Below are 14,858 nucleotides of genomic sequence, written 5' to 3' on the forward strand. Positions count from 1 at the left end.
CTCACATCCAGGATACATCATAATCCCGCTGACTGCTCCTTCTTAGCATCACTAAGATGTTGCCTTTCCTGTCCATCCCCGTGGCTGAGGCCCTTGTCTAGCATCTTCTATGTCTCAATTAGTGCAACATATATTTTTTATCCAGCCTTGACAAATGCAACATGGGCCTTTTGGTGCCCACTTAAAATGACACTGTAAGTACTTTTTTCTTAAGCCATCGATCTCCCATTTTTATGTCCATCCCTCTTCCCTCTCCTCTTTCAGCATTGCACCAAAAGTTACCTATTTGTCCTCATTTTCATGCTCTATCACAGTTTGGTTCCAGTTATCTACAGCTGCTTAGTACTGCCAGCTGGGGTAACCCTGATGCCAGCTCCATTTGCCCTTGTGCTGGGGGCCCAGACTTGCATCCCCAGCTCCTCCCACTTTGGAGGGGACCATCCTGCGAGCAGCCACCTTTCATCCTCCTCCCCATCCCACAGTGAAAGGCTCTGTGCCCACTTTTCCTAACTAGGGCTGAGCTCTTCATTTCCTGCCTGTCCTGTTGCTCACTATCATCCTACCTTCCCTTGTGTACGACACCATTTATTTTCTGTGCCCCATGTCTGTCTCTTGCCTTATGTTGTAGCATGTACCATCTTTCTATTTTGCCTAATAGTTTGAGGCTCAGCCCACAATCGGGTCTCATGGGGTAGAAGTCCATTATACTCATACACACACACATACACATTATGATAATATAAGCCGTTATTCTTCATTAATATTATTAGTGTAAGAATATGGCAAGGTATTTATCAACCCAGGCCCTTTTATTACTTATTTAATATTCTACTATTATCCTCAACTTTTATATTATTATTTTTATTTGAATAATTAGCTTTGATAGCTATTAAGCAAATATTTGAAGCCTCTTATTCTCTAGATCAAAGCATCTCCCACTTCTGTTATAATGAAACACTTGGATTCTTGGACAGTCTGAACAGAAAACTTAGGTAAGAGTCAAAGTGTTTCATTACAAACAATGAAGAGATGCTTTGATCTAGAGAATAGGATTTTAACTATTAATTTTTCATCTTTAAGATAAGATCTAGCACAATAAAATACATTGTAAATATAAAGTGAAATCACAGGAAAGTTCAGCTATTATATTGCATAATTTGTAGAATATGTTGGGGGAACTTATTCATCACATGAGGTGTGTCAGAAGCCTCCCTGTCCCCCACCTCAGATGCTGTGAGTTTCACTATTCAGTACCAAACTCTCTAACAAAACTTGAATTTAAAGCTGAGGGGACATTGCTGGGAGCTTCCTATGATGGAAAGGTCCAGCCAGGCCAATGCTACAGTTGGTGGTGGTCCTGCTGTGCAAAGGGTGATTACAGGGGGTTTCTGTGGATCCAGCTAGTGCAATCCATAGCTGCTGCTAGCATGACACTAGAGCCTCTTTGGGAAATCTCAGGTTTGCGCTGTTATAGTTGGGTTTTTTTTAGTTCTTTCTATTCTGGCACATTTTGATACCTGACGATGCTCTCATTTACAGTGGGTGTGAAATAGCTGCCTTTCCCATGAACCGTTGTTCAGGTTCTGGGTTTGGACCAACTCTTGCAAGTATATCATTTACACTTCCACCTAAAATACACCATTTTGCCATTTTACTTTGCTAACAGAATGCACTTTAGTGTGGATATTTTGCAATGTCACCAGAAAGTGGGAGGAGAAAAATGTTGAGGACTGCCAACAAAAAAAAAAGGAAAAAAAAATACTGTGAAAGATATATTCACTGTACACACATGGAAGAGCTATCTTCCCGCAGAGATTTCCCCTAAGCCATGGCAAAGGTGACCACTTCTTAGAGAGTCCTCTCTGTTCCTGCTGAGAAATCCATAGCTATTGCCTCTTTCAGGGAGTGTGAGGTCCATGGAGGTGCTAAAAAACTCCCAAAGATCCTTTTGGGAACCAAGAGATGATGGATTAATATATTTCATAACAATCTCCATGGAGACCAAAACCAGGCTGGCATCCTCCAGACTGATGGTGATAGCAAACCCTGTTGGCATTGTGGATTAGTGGGTGCTCCTCTCGGAGTCAGAGGCTACCCTGGATGATGTTGTTTATCTCAAGTGTAAATCAGATGTGACTCAGCGGCAGACGCTGCGCAGCCAAACATGCAGAAAAGTCGCGTCAGTGTTGAATCAAAGCCTGAAACACAGATCATTATTCAAAGAGAGTTATGAGAATGCCATGGGTTTCAAGAAGATGATCGGCACTGCTGAAGAAGCAAAAGCCAAGAATTAGAGATATACTGATAGGAAGCTCTTTGGATTTATTAACTGTTTTGTTTGGACTTATTAAAAGGGAATGACACCCATTAAAGTATATCACAGGAATGAGCTATCTACCAGCCCCAGGGTTGTGGCTGAAGGGGAGCTCCATGATAAGGTGAGGGCTCTCTATTGCTCTCCAGTGACAAGGCACTCCATTTAAAAAAAGACGATTTTGCTTTATAGATTGCTTATTCAATTCAAGGGTTTTCTCAAGCAAATGGCCCAATTCTTATGAAATACATATATTTGGGCATCGGTCTGAGACATTTCTGGTGTTTTTATGACAATTCAAAGCACTCCCATAGCTGTGTTATTTAAGGATGATGTGCACTGACACATCAGCTGGCCACTGGCCCAGTGTGACTGGGGGGGGCAGGAGCCAGCCCTGCCAGGGCAGCAGGTCTTCCTGCCTCCTGAGGGGCATTTACTGTGGAGAGCTTGGCAGCCCCCAAAACATTGGCATTGCTGTGGATGGACACATTGTATCGCGGAGAAGTGATAGTACTTTGATCATTCCTTTTTGCTGTCTTTTCACAGTGGTATTTCAGGTTGCTGAACTGCAGGCTGTGCCCTGTGTCTGTATTTACTGAAGCATTTCTGTATTTACCGGTGCACTTCAGGTGCTGTAGGGAACAGACACACTCCCTCCTCCCCATCTTTCCACTAGCCTCCTCATGCACATCTTGCAAGCTTTGCATAAGCAAGAGCCACAGCTGAAGCAGCTTGGGGCTGCCCCCACCAGCAGGAGTGTCCCATCCCTTTCTGTTCCCTCTTGCTGTCTCTCATCTCTTTCAGTGTTTAGTCACTTTTTGGTGTCAGCAGCTTTCTCTCAGTGCAGAAGTGAGCTGGGTACTTGGAGGTTTGATTCACTCACTGTACATACACACCCCCGGGTCCTTTCAGAGAGGTGTTTCTAATCCCCTTTCCATGAGGGTGTGTTTGCCCCACTGCTGCCCACCGTGCCCCCTGGCACCTCGCTGCCTCTGGGGTTTTCTGCTGTGTGTCTTAATAAGCAAGTGCAAGTCACAAGGTAAGATAAATCTCTTCATCTTCTTTTGTTACATCTGTAATAGCCTTTGAGTCGTGTCAAAACAACTCTGGGCTCACTTATCTGCATTCAGGAAATTCTTCTTTACCAATGTACGCTTTAGACTGTGTAAAAATGAGGCAATTTCTTTTAAATGGTAACTGTCAGTGAGAACTTTGAGACACAAAAGATGCAATCCTGCTTACATGGAGGGTCAAAGAGCATAGCTTGATAGGTTCTGAAATACTTTTGCAGCTGGAGTTCCAAAATATACCTGAGCTATTTACCGTGCCCCTTCAACTAATTGTTTCTATTCAGATCATTTTCCTTTTCAGTTTAAAAGTAGTGATATGTTGAACCTCACCAGGATAACTGAGATTCAGCTGGCTACCTTTCTTTTTTGAAAATAATCATTCACTCTGCCTATGATATGGCAATGGGAGAATGTCAGATCAGACATGCTGTTTCACACTGTTTTCCGCCACTGCCCCATGGGGATGCTTGGTCCTTTGTGCATATACTCCTTTTTTTTTTTTTCATTTAGGTAAGCTTCATTGCGTCTTATTATTATTGAAAGTTAGAGAAGAGATTAAAGACTGATTACAAGGATATGGTGTGCCATGGGAAAAGCCTAGTTATAAAAAAAGCTTTATTTAGAGTCAACTGCTCCATGTTCTGAAAAAGCTACTGCAGACAGCCCTGTTGTTTTTATTGATCTTATAGATTCAGTACTAGGGCATTTAAATTTTGGCTTTGCTTTGGATACTGGCATATTTTATTTGAATTTGCTCAAAATTCAACAGATTAAAGTGATCTGACAGCTTTTTGAATGTTGGCCTAGAAAAAGAAATAGCAGTTTCTCATATAAGGTGAGACAGCTGTCTCCAGGGGAAGAGTTATCACTCCACATTGTCACCAGATTTCCCAATGCCCAGAAACTCTGGTCAGGTAGAAAGTCTCTGCCAGGGCAGCCTGGCAGGTGGCATTGGGTCCAGCATCCTGCTCTGCAGGCACTTCTCTTCCTGCTGGCACGGTGCTTCCCTCTGGGGCTTGGATCAGTTCAGATCAAGCACATCCTGAAGATCAGCTGGGAATCCAATCCCCAACTCCCTACGCCAATGTACCTCACTTTCCAAATCTTTACTGCAGTGGCATTTTCTGTATTTTAAACTGAAATGTTTCAAAACTGTGATATTCCCAAGGATATAGAATAGTGCTGTAGCTGCTATTATGTATTAAAAGGTTAAGAAGCCCATGAAAACATATAGCTATGTGGAAATTAATGATGCTTATCTCTTGTAAACTACTGCTGTGTATGTACCTATCCACTCATAATGTTTTAAAATATACATAGCAGAGTGCAGATAGTGATAACACATTTGATTTTATCTGCTACAAATATATATATATTTGTGTGTCAGACAAATAACTTCTCCTTCTACCCTCTGTATTGATAGAATCCATAGAGGATTTAATCCATCTGAGTGTGCTTCTCCATGTTATTCATCTCAACTGTGCACTCAGAAAATTCAAATATTTAAATTGGTTGAAAGTCAGAATATTAATGGCTGTTCTTAGAAATTCAGTAACAGTTACATTTTCCCAGTTGATGGATACTGTCACAAATGGCTACCGCAGGAGTGTAGGTAGTCAATTACTCTGTAACATTTAGGGTTTTAGCCCAAATATATGAAGACTTTTCCTAGTGTGTGTGAAGAGAAACACTGGAGCACTCTCAGATCCTGATTGCTGTAGGAGTGTTACCAATCCTAGCTGATAAACCTTGGAGCAGCTGTTGACAAGCAGTGTTGTGTATGACCTAGATGCTAGGTCTGGGAGAGTTCAGGTTACCCCCTCCGGAGGACACAGGATTTGGGGTAGATGAACGTTGCTTAGTCTTAAAATATCAGTCCTGATATTTTAAGAATGAGAGGACTGCCAAGGAGAAATACAGTTTCTCTCCAAAGGTGCAGGTTTTTAATTAGAAAGACAGAAAAATAAGCATAAAATTTGCAAAGAGAATTCAGCAGGCAAGGAAATAAGCCCTGTTACACTGCAACTAGCCAGCTCCTCTTAGTGCAAAGACAGAACACGTGCTTCATTTAAAACCTGTTTTTAAATACACCCCTAATTATGAAATCATTACCCAAGACCTGCATGATAAGGAAAGAAGAATTATTATATTAACCTGGGGTCCTCAGTGCACTCAGAGGCATCACAAAGCAGCTCTCCTACAGTCAAAGCCTGCGCACTCCCTCTTTTCTCTCATCCAGTGAGTCACTTCTTCCTTTTAATCTCCTATTAAAATCCTTTCTATCCTCTTCAGTTTATGACTCTGTTGCTGCAAGGTGGTTTGTGGCACTCGGTATGGCTAATCCTTGGGATCGCATCGTATTGAGAACAGAATAATTGAAAACAGCTTGAAGCAGTTGTAGTTAGGCACACAAATCAATGACAGATAATCATTTAAGCACAAACTGAAACAGACATTTACATGGAAAATAATCATGGCCTTGGAGTTACACCCTGTTCTTGCCATGCAAAATCTTTCATGGATTTGGCAGAGTACCCATTGGATGCTAAATCCCTTTGCCAGTGTGCCCATTCCCTTGAGACAGCCCTGGCAAATCCCTGCTGGAAACCTGAGCTCAGCTGTAAATAGGTTTGTGTGAAAGGCTATCCACCTTTGGGTGAAATAAAACTGACCTGCCCCCCAGGCAGTGTGAGAGTCATGGTCTGAGATGAGCAGTCTGGAGCACTACAAAGCCACAAAGCCAGAGGAGTGCATGGGCCTGCATCTCCCCTTTTGGAGTTCTGCTCCCATCCCAAGGCCCCACCAAGGGAGGGAGGGGTCATGCTCAGGTGCGCTGTTCTGTGTATGGAAGTGCAATGATAATGAAGAAAAACTCCTACAGTGGAATGTTTCCTGGCTTGGTAGTGCAGATGGAAGCACATATTTCCCTGTCATTTTCCAGTGACAATCATATTCGTACCAGCTGGTTAAAATGTTTTAATAAATGATTACCTGATGAGAACACTTTCTCATGGCTATGGTGCTGGAGTTTGCTCATTTTTGCCGCATCCAAATAACTATTCAAATTAAAAAGCAGGGAAAAAAAAACACCATTTAAGTTCTTAGAATCTTTAGAAAGGCACTTGGAAACTTAAGTCCCAGCTCACCTAAAGAGCTCTAATTTGAAGAAAATATGTTGGGGATGTCCTATGCTGTCTGTTGTTTGTCCTGGGGGGCTGGAAGAGCTGGGCCTCCATCCCTGTCTGGGGGTCCATTCTATAGCCAGATGAATGAGTGAGCACTGTTATGTGTGTGGCTCCCATAGCTCTGAATTTCTCTGGGTGAATTTCTCTACAGAGATATGAAGTAAATCCAGAGTGAATTCTCCCCTCTGCTTCTGTGTGAGGCTGGGAGTTCCAGCTGGCCCAGCAGCCCCCAGCTCCTTCACTGCTCTCCTGGCTGCAGTGCCTCTGCCAGGAGCTGGCCACTCTGCTGCTGATATGATGCACGCACAGAAACCAGCCCAAAAGGGCTGGTCTAGGAAGTTCTGATTATTCACATCTGCTTATAAGTAGGCAAGTGGGAGTTTTATCCTATTATTTAACCTTTTGCTTTGCAAACATCAACACCTGCACCAGAGAAGTTTCAAAAGTTTAGTTGTCAATTTTTCTTCCACTTTACAGGACTCTGGTGAAAGGGTATTATTTATCAAACTAAGCATATATTACAATCTTTGCAAAATGGTAAAGATCAAAGACTACCTTGCATCAAGCAGAATTACAGTGCCATAACATTTTTTCTTGTTACAGCTAATATCAATCACGGCATGACAGCAAGCCACAGAGAAGGTTTTTCAGTCAGTATCGCTGACACTCTACAACATCTGAAATACGGCAGCCAGCAAGCATGTGCTCTGAGTGTGAAAGGGAGAGACCAGCAGCATAAGTGAGTGCCTTCGGTATCGGTGCCATTAAGTATGGCCATTTGACAGCAAAATGCATGCACACGACTTTAATTCTGCCTGCGGCTGGTGCATCCTCATAAGGGAAGAGATAAAAGCCTCCATGAGAGGAGAGGGCTTGATTTCAAGTGACAGTGGTGACATTTTCAGCAATGACCCCCGAGTGTGGCAGAGTCTGCTGTATGATACTCCTGCCCCAAAGGCAGGTGCAATATCCTCCTCTCTCTGGGAAGAGGTGGGAATTTGGATGAGTGGCCAGGGCTGCCCAGCATTGGGTGGTGAGGCACCGACCCAGCGGAGCCCTGAGCAGTGTCTGGCTCTGCGCATGGTGCCACTGCCAGCATGAGTGCCTACAGCTTTCCTGCACTAGCCGTGAGCCAGTTACTTTCTTCCCACAATTATATCTCATTCCTCGCAATCATATCTTTGTTTAGTTTAGGCTTGAGAATCTTTTCACTGTGGCCAAAGACAGCCCAAGGAAAGGAATGAGATTTCTCTTGCTCCTCCCCAGGAACCCTGTCAGGCTGGCAAGTTTTACAGTTCCAGCATTTGAAGGACTGTATGCATTGTGTCCCCCAGGCTTATCTCCCAGAGCATCTGGTGGAGAACAGAAAGAAGAGGGGAATTATATGAGATCTGTTTGCATACGTATCCCTTCCATCTCTCCTCTTCACAACAAGAGCCAGCCCCATGTATTTCTCCTTGCAATACACACGAGTCCACAGCAGCATCTTTCCATGCTGTGCTCACAGGCTGTGCTCCTGCCAAGTGCCACCTGAGCTCCCAGCCCATGGAGGCCCCCCCAGGCCCTGCAGCAGAAGCCTGCAGCAGTGGGGCACACTGAGGTGCATCCTGCTGTGAGCCAGCACCAGCAGGAGCAGCAGGGACCAGCCTGTGGAGCCGGCACACCGCTGCACGCAGGTGGGAGCCGGGAGCTCCAGGCAGAGGGAGGCTGTAGTTGTATCGAGCAGTATTGATTCTGGCAGTGACTGGAGCACTTTGGTATCTGTATCAGGGTTATATTAACATTATAATTTCATAAAATGTAACTTCTCTTCAAATGGTCTTGCAACTGTTTCTCAGGCACTTCAATCTCTTTGCAATTTCAACATTGCAAAGAGAAGAAGAAACAAAGCAAATTCTGTTGGGAAAGTACAAGGTTCAACAAATTTAAACCTCTTGCATTTTCAGGATTCTTCTGCTATTTGAATAGAAAACTGCATGGTTTTAGACAAAGTGCTCATCTTCAATTTTTCAGTCTCCTTTTCCTTCATTGCTGAGAACCACACAATGTACTTCCCTGCCTGTTACTAAAATGCTTCTAAAAATTTGAAGAATTATTTGAAAAAGGGCATTCCTATTCCTTATGCATAAAACATGCATGCATATTCATATAAAACATTTAGAAAAATTTGTACCAGTTATAATTAGCATGTTTTGTGCATCTATTTTCTTTGCTATTAAATAACAAATTTGTGGTAACCATAGTAACTGGAACATCACATGATACTGGTGCTATTTTGGGGATAACATAAGTACCTTTCTTAAAGAAGCATTCTCACCTCTAAGCTATGAATTTTAATAATTTTCATGATAAAGTATTTATTGAGTAGATTGTATTCATCCCTCACTCTAATGTTGATTTAACGTGGAATGCACCACCTTGTATTGCAGTGCCTATGACCACTTAGAAGCTGTGATGAGTCCTCTTGTTTTGCAAAAAGGCGAGCGACTTAAGAAAGGCAATAGAGAAGCTATGTGCATTGAGGGGAAAAGTACAATAAAATGAAGGATTTCTCTTATTGTTTCTGGAGAAGGAGCTCACGTTGGTCATGTGCCTCTTCACGCTTGAATGGAGGAAAGCAGAAGGTGCTTTAATCCTGGACTGGTATAGCTCCTACTGGAATAAGCCAGAGGTGTTGCATAAGCTGTACTGGACGATGGGAGAGGTCCTAGGGAAGTTCACTCGGGAAGAGACCATTTGGGCCACCAAAGGCAGTTCCCTCCTGCTGCAGTCAAGTGTGTTTTTCTACTGAATATGTGCCGTACACCACATCTCAGAGCCTTACAGCTAATGAGATAAAGACCAAGAGATCAAATGCCACAACAGTAACGAGCCATTAAAAGAGATTAGATGGCAACAAGGTCCGTATCCACATGCTAGGGTAGGGATTCTCTTAAATGAAATTTGCTGAAGTGTCATATTACAGATAAGAGCAAAATGCCTGAAGAATCCCTGCCAATGTTGTGATGAATTGAAAAATGGAAAAACATGGAAGAAATTCCCTTCAGTCTCTGAAATTGGTAATTCAGTTAATTGTGAGAATGCAGGTAAGATGAACCAAACAGGCACCGATGAGAAATGAATACTATTAAAAATATGCTGCCCACACTGATGTTCTAATGAAAAATGCTGGTTGACATGATTAATTGCTTTATCACGAAAGTGTCTGTAGAGATGAAACCCACCCTGAGCTGTCAGGATGGTGTTATCCATCTCCCAGAGCAGAGGTAATGAGGGGTCATTCACCCTAGGTGGCTCAGGCCGGTGATTTGGGTTAATACACACACCAAAGAGGCCATTAGGCTGGGGAATTACTTTGCCTGAGTCTGCCTGCCAGGGTGGAGTTTGGAGCAAAGGAATTTTACCAGAAGGTGAAGAAAGGTGCTGGGGTTGAAGAGTGGAGCCACGAATTGGAACTGTAAGGAGATGCAGGAGTACATACAAAAAATAGGGCATTGCAGGGCCTGCCAGGGCTGTGATGGAACAGGGCCCCAGTGCCCAGGAGAGCATCTGGGGCTGCAGGGTGGAGCCTCTGGTGTAGCTCACCAAACTGCAGGCTAGCGTGGGGCAAGTTGCAAGTCGTAAAAGTTAATGAGAATTTAGGGTTTATAAGCTCACGTGGGCCAAATCTTGCAAATCTGAGCCAGACTGGAGGTATTAGCCTGTGTAAAGATTCACAAAGTAATGCTTTACTTCTGACTCCACTCTGTTCTGCCTGCCTTCAGTTTTTCTCCATTCAGGTGTATCATTGGAAATTTTTTTTTAATTTCATCCTTAATTACTACTGACTACTGTTTTATCGAAAGCTTTGTAAAAGAAAGTTTGAGTCTTCTATATTTTAAAAAATAGGGATTTTTTTTTTCATTGATAATTACAAATGGTCCACTTCAGCCTTTTGGAAATTACGGATTTTGTTTCAAAAAGTGCTACAGCAAACAGATTGAAAAAGAAATGAAAGCAAACATTTAGATATCTCAAAAAATGGAGAGTTTTGATTACCCTCAACTAACCCTTAATTGTTTTCTATCTTAGCTTGTCCCCCAAGATAAATAATGCAAGATGGAGAGATATTTTTTCACCCCTCTCTTGCTAAGTATCTGGGGACCTGCAGTGCTTTTTTGAGCAGGTTGTGCAGTGTAGTGGCTGTCTCAGAGAAGAGGCTCCCTGCTCCTCTCCATGCTCATTCCATGTGTTGTGTTATTGACCCTTTGGGACTGGACCTGCTTCGTTCTCTCTCGCTGTAGCTCTTGCTGTGCCATGCTATGCTCTGCCCACTGCCTGTCCTCTCCACCAGTGTCTGGGGCATCTCCTCCCTTTGCCTGTGCTCTGGATAGGGACTGGTCCTTGGCTTGGCTAGGGAGCTCAGTCTCCCCTCATTCCAGCATCTTCCATTCTTGTTTGCTTCCAAATGCCTACTTCTTAAGAAAAAGTCTTGGGAAAAGGTCTAACAAGGCAGCAGTGTGGGGTTTCAGCTGAACACATATGCTTGCAGGAGCCCTGAGGGGTGAAGCAAAAGTAAACCCATTAGAGGCAAAAAGGGAAAGTTGCACAATATGCTTTTTTTCCTTTTCTTGATCCATTCTGTAAAACGGGAACTTCCCATTCTACTTTCTGTTTGGAGGGGCAGCAACACAAAGAAAAAGATTTGGAAGATGCTGGCAAGTGATAAAATACAAAGACATTCTTTTTCTTATATAGTAAATGAATGGCTTTCTGCCTTGCCTTTTGTTAAAGCTCTTAATCCAGCTTGTAAATAGGCACTTTCCCTTTGGACTGACTGTTTAGATATGAGACTTAGGGCTGATCTGAAGTACTAGGATCAGAAAATAGGAGAGATATATCAAAGAGAATGATACATAGGCTCACACTACTGAACTTTCTCTTGCAGCACTTCTCGTATACTGTATGTAAATGTTCACAAGTACAAAGTGTGCTTCATTTTACTGCAGACCTAAGCTAAGACATGGGCTCTGAGAAGCCTGGCTGTTTGATCCCCGGGGGGCAGCCCACCTGCCTCAGGGCAAAGCACAGATTCTCTGCCGTAAAGCAGAACACGAGAGGTAATTTTGTTGCGTGGCCTGATTTAGGCTTACAAAATGCTGGAAGAGCTCTGCATTTAAGGATGCTGGAAGTGGAGATTCATGCTCTCGGATCTCAGAAATGGCAACAGGAAGCCTGACCAAGCAAAAAAGTCAGCAAAACAGGGACTTGGGACCAAGAGAACTCTTAATCAAAAACCAGATTATCTTCAAAGAAAAGCTGTATTTCACATTCATGAAAAAACTTTTTACCCTACTTTTTAAGCTACACAAACTTTTGCAATGAAGCGATAGTGTTTCTGGCTGTTTCTTTGGGGCTGTTCCATGGCTTTCTGTGAGTAAGGCTGTGGCAAGGCATTGTTCTTCTTGGATTTGGAAGCCTTCCAATTCATATTCAGCTGCTGTGGAAAAGATCCTAAAAATTCGCAGACTTGTCGTGTTTCCAAAGACACTTCTGACCCAGGCAATGTATTCTAAAATCCTTAATAATTTTCTGCTTACTGAAAATCTTCACTGACTGAATAGGAATTTTTCCCAAGTCAGATATTAAAGTAGAGAAGGGATTTCTAGTGTGGTTCTTAAAGATTAACATATATATATGTATATAAGCACAGTGAGAGTATAAATATCAAACATGATGCATATATTTTTTTTCTAAATTTAGAATGAATAAATTAATCACTTGCTTTCCATTTTGCATTTAGGAACATTTAGATGCTGTTTGATGCTATTTATATTTTCCAGGAAACCTCTTCGTAAGAACAATTATTTTAATAGGTGCTACTAGGACTGTATTTTGGATGACACTTAAAGCCATATAAAGAGGTAAACCCCCAACCAGCACCACCAAGGGAATTTGAAATAGATGCTCAGACTAGAGAGCTGCAAAAATAAACTTATTTTGTTCCATTTCTTTTATTAAACTTTTGAAAACTTTGTGGAACTTTGCAGACCAATAATTAGACCCAAGGAAAAAAAAAAGTACATAAACAAAATCTCTGCTGTGCTGCTTATATCTGCTTTATACATTAGCAGAAGTAAAGATCAATATTTGTGAAAGTAGTGTCCTGAGCAGATTTTCTTCCCCATTGAAAATACTGTGTGAGTAAATGGGAAACCTTTAGAAGAGGCAGTGCAGGATCTGCCCTGTGTCCCCAGTCTGAGGCTGTCAGGACAGAGCTGGTTGCTTGTAACACTGCCAGCTCTTCCACTGAACAGTATGAACAATAGACTGACATCCATGACCGTGCTCTCTTTTGCTTTAAAATAGTCTTTATCCCCATTGTATACTCTTCTAAACTGTATGGGTAAGTTCTTCTGATCTGCTACTGGCTTTTGTTTTCTTTTCAATGTAAACCTGTTATCTGTCAAAACCACAAGTTACATTAAGAGCATTTTAAATGGTTTGCAGTATTTTGTATATAATAAATTACAGCTGAAAGCTGTAAAAAGTTTGCTTTGAATTCTTCCCTAAGATATCTTTTTAAATACCAGTAGAAGGGAAGTTTTAATTCTGTGCTTTAAGCAGTATAACCACTTGAATATCCCCTGTTTCAAATACAAAGCCATAGTATTTAAAACATTAAAATAAATCCTTTCTTTGACTTCAGGATCAGTATGACTGTTAATAAAAGGTGTGTCCTTCATTGCCTGTTTTAACATGACACTGAAAAGCTTTCATTTCAATTGAATTAAATCTCAACTAAGTTAACTAATAAACAGGAATATCAGGCGATGGCACGGCACCACCCAAGTTGCTAATGCAAAATGATGAGTGAGCACTGAAAGGTCAGTCCTGGAACTGGGGCCTGCAGATGCAACCTGATTTTCATATTGATTGTGTTTTCCAGTGGGCTTCAGGTCAGGTGCTGAGACCTTGGGGCTTGTTCTGTCTGCAGCTGTCTCACTGTTTTCTTTGCTTACCTTGAACAAGTTCTGCAATATTTCTGTACTGCTTCTCTAAGGATAAAATAGGTCTAAGGTTTATCAGTGTTGCAAAGGCATCAATGTCTCAGAAAAGGTCTTAGGTGTTCCCTATGAGGAAGATGTTACGCACAATAAAAGATTTACTCTGTGTGTGTATGTACATATATATATATATATATACACATATATATAATCTCAAGAGTTAATGTTTCTCTGCAGGATATTTATTTTTACCTGTTATTCAATCCATAGTGAATTAATGTGCTTTTTTTTTTTTTTTTTTTTTTTTTATTACAAAATGGGTTTACAACCAGGAAAAGAGAAGATACAGGTACCTGTTCAGAGAGAGGAGCAACACAGAACTGTATATGTTATACCAAGAGCATTTGTTGATACATAACGGATCAATATGCAACTGCATAATAAGGTTGAGAGATGAGATTAAATGTTCAAATAGATATACTAATTAGAAAGGACATGTACATCCATGTATAGAGAACCTGACGGTGAGAAAATGACAGAGATTCAGCACTACAGTGAATTATAAATGTCAAATTACAAGGATGCATGTAAAAAAAGCTTGTAACTGTTAGGAACTAGACTCTGTATTCATGTGAAAGCTGTTGCCTTTATCGTCTTCTTAGATCCCTCTAAGGTGTTCTGTCATTCACTGTCAAATTTTCTACGTAAGATAGGAAGACGTATGTCACACAAGTGTCCAAAACTGCTCCTCTGCCTTTGTCAGGACACACCAATATATTTTGAGGGGTTTGTAAGCAGAAAGAATATTAAGCAGGAGATCTGCTTAAGTATTAGCAGTCAGTTACAGAATTTTTTCCCCTTGGATGTGACACATGATCTAACACGTGATGCCCAAAATGTAGGGGAAAAGGGAAGCAGCAATGTGTGTTCGGATGGCTGTGGACTCAATAGGCTGTTATAGAGCCATAGTATGCACAATAAAAAGAGATGCTAACTAAATTTTGATGTGCAGGAGCATGTCTTTAATTTGCAAGGGTTTTTTTTTAATTAAAAGGTAAATAGCATTTATAATTCTTCTCACAGACCGAGAGCAGAAATAACACCTACAGAGCTCTCAAGACACCTGAAGAACTTCTTTGATGCGTCTGATCAATGGGCTAGGTACATTTAAATGAAAACGGTTGACTACTTTGTTAGGTGATATTTTTGTTTTTACACAAGATTGGTTATTGCTTCTAAAAATTCCTAAACATCATTTGCAAGACATTAGTTGCATGAAACGTAAAATACTCAGCCATGAAAG

General features: G+C 41.6%; 1 long non-coding RNA gene across 1 annotated transcript in view; it reads left to right on the forward strand.

The window, feature by feature from the left end:
* The window catches only part of LOC125330438, a 35,857-nt gene extending 22,031 nt beyond the window's left edge, over positions 1-13,826 (forward strand). The window contains exon 8 of the long non-coding RNA XR_007205529.1: positions 7,173-13,826. This is a non-coding gene — a long non-coding RNA (uncharacterized LOC125330438). The remainder of the gene's footprint in view (positions 1-7,172) is intronic.
* The last annotated feature ends 1,032 nt before the right edge of the window (positions 13,827-14,858 follow it).

This window comes from Corvus hawaiiensis, chromosome 9 (genome assembly GCF_020740725.1).
Source record: "Corvus hawaiiensis isolate bCorHaw1 chromosome 9, bCorHaw1.pri.cur, whole genome shotgun sequence".
In the NCBI taxonomy this organism is placed as follows: domain Eukaryota; kingdom Metazoa; phylum Chordata; class Aves; order Passeriformes; family Corvidae; genus Corvus; species Corvus hawaiiensis.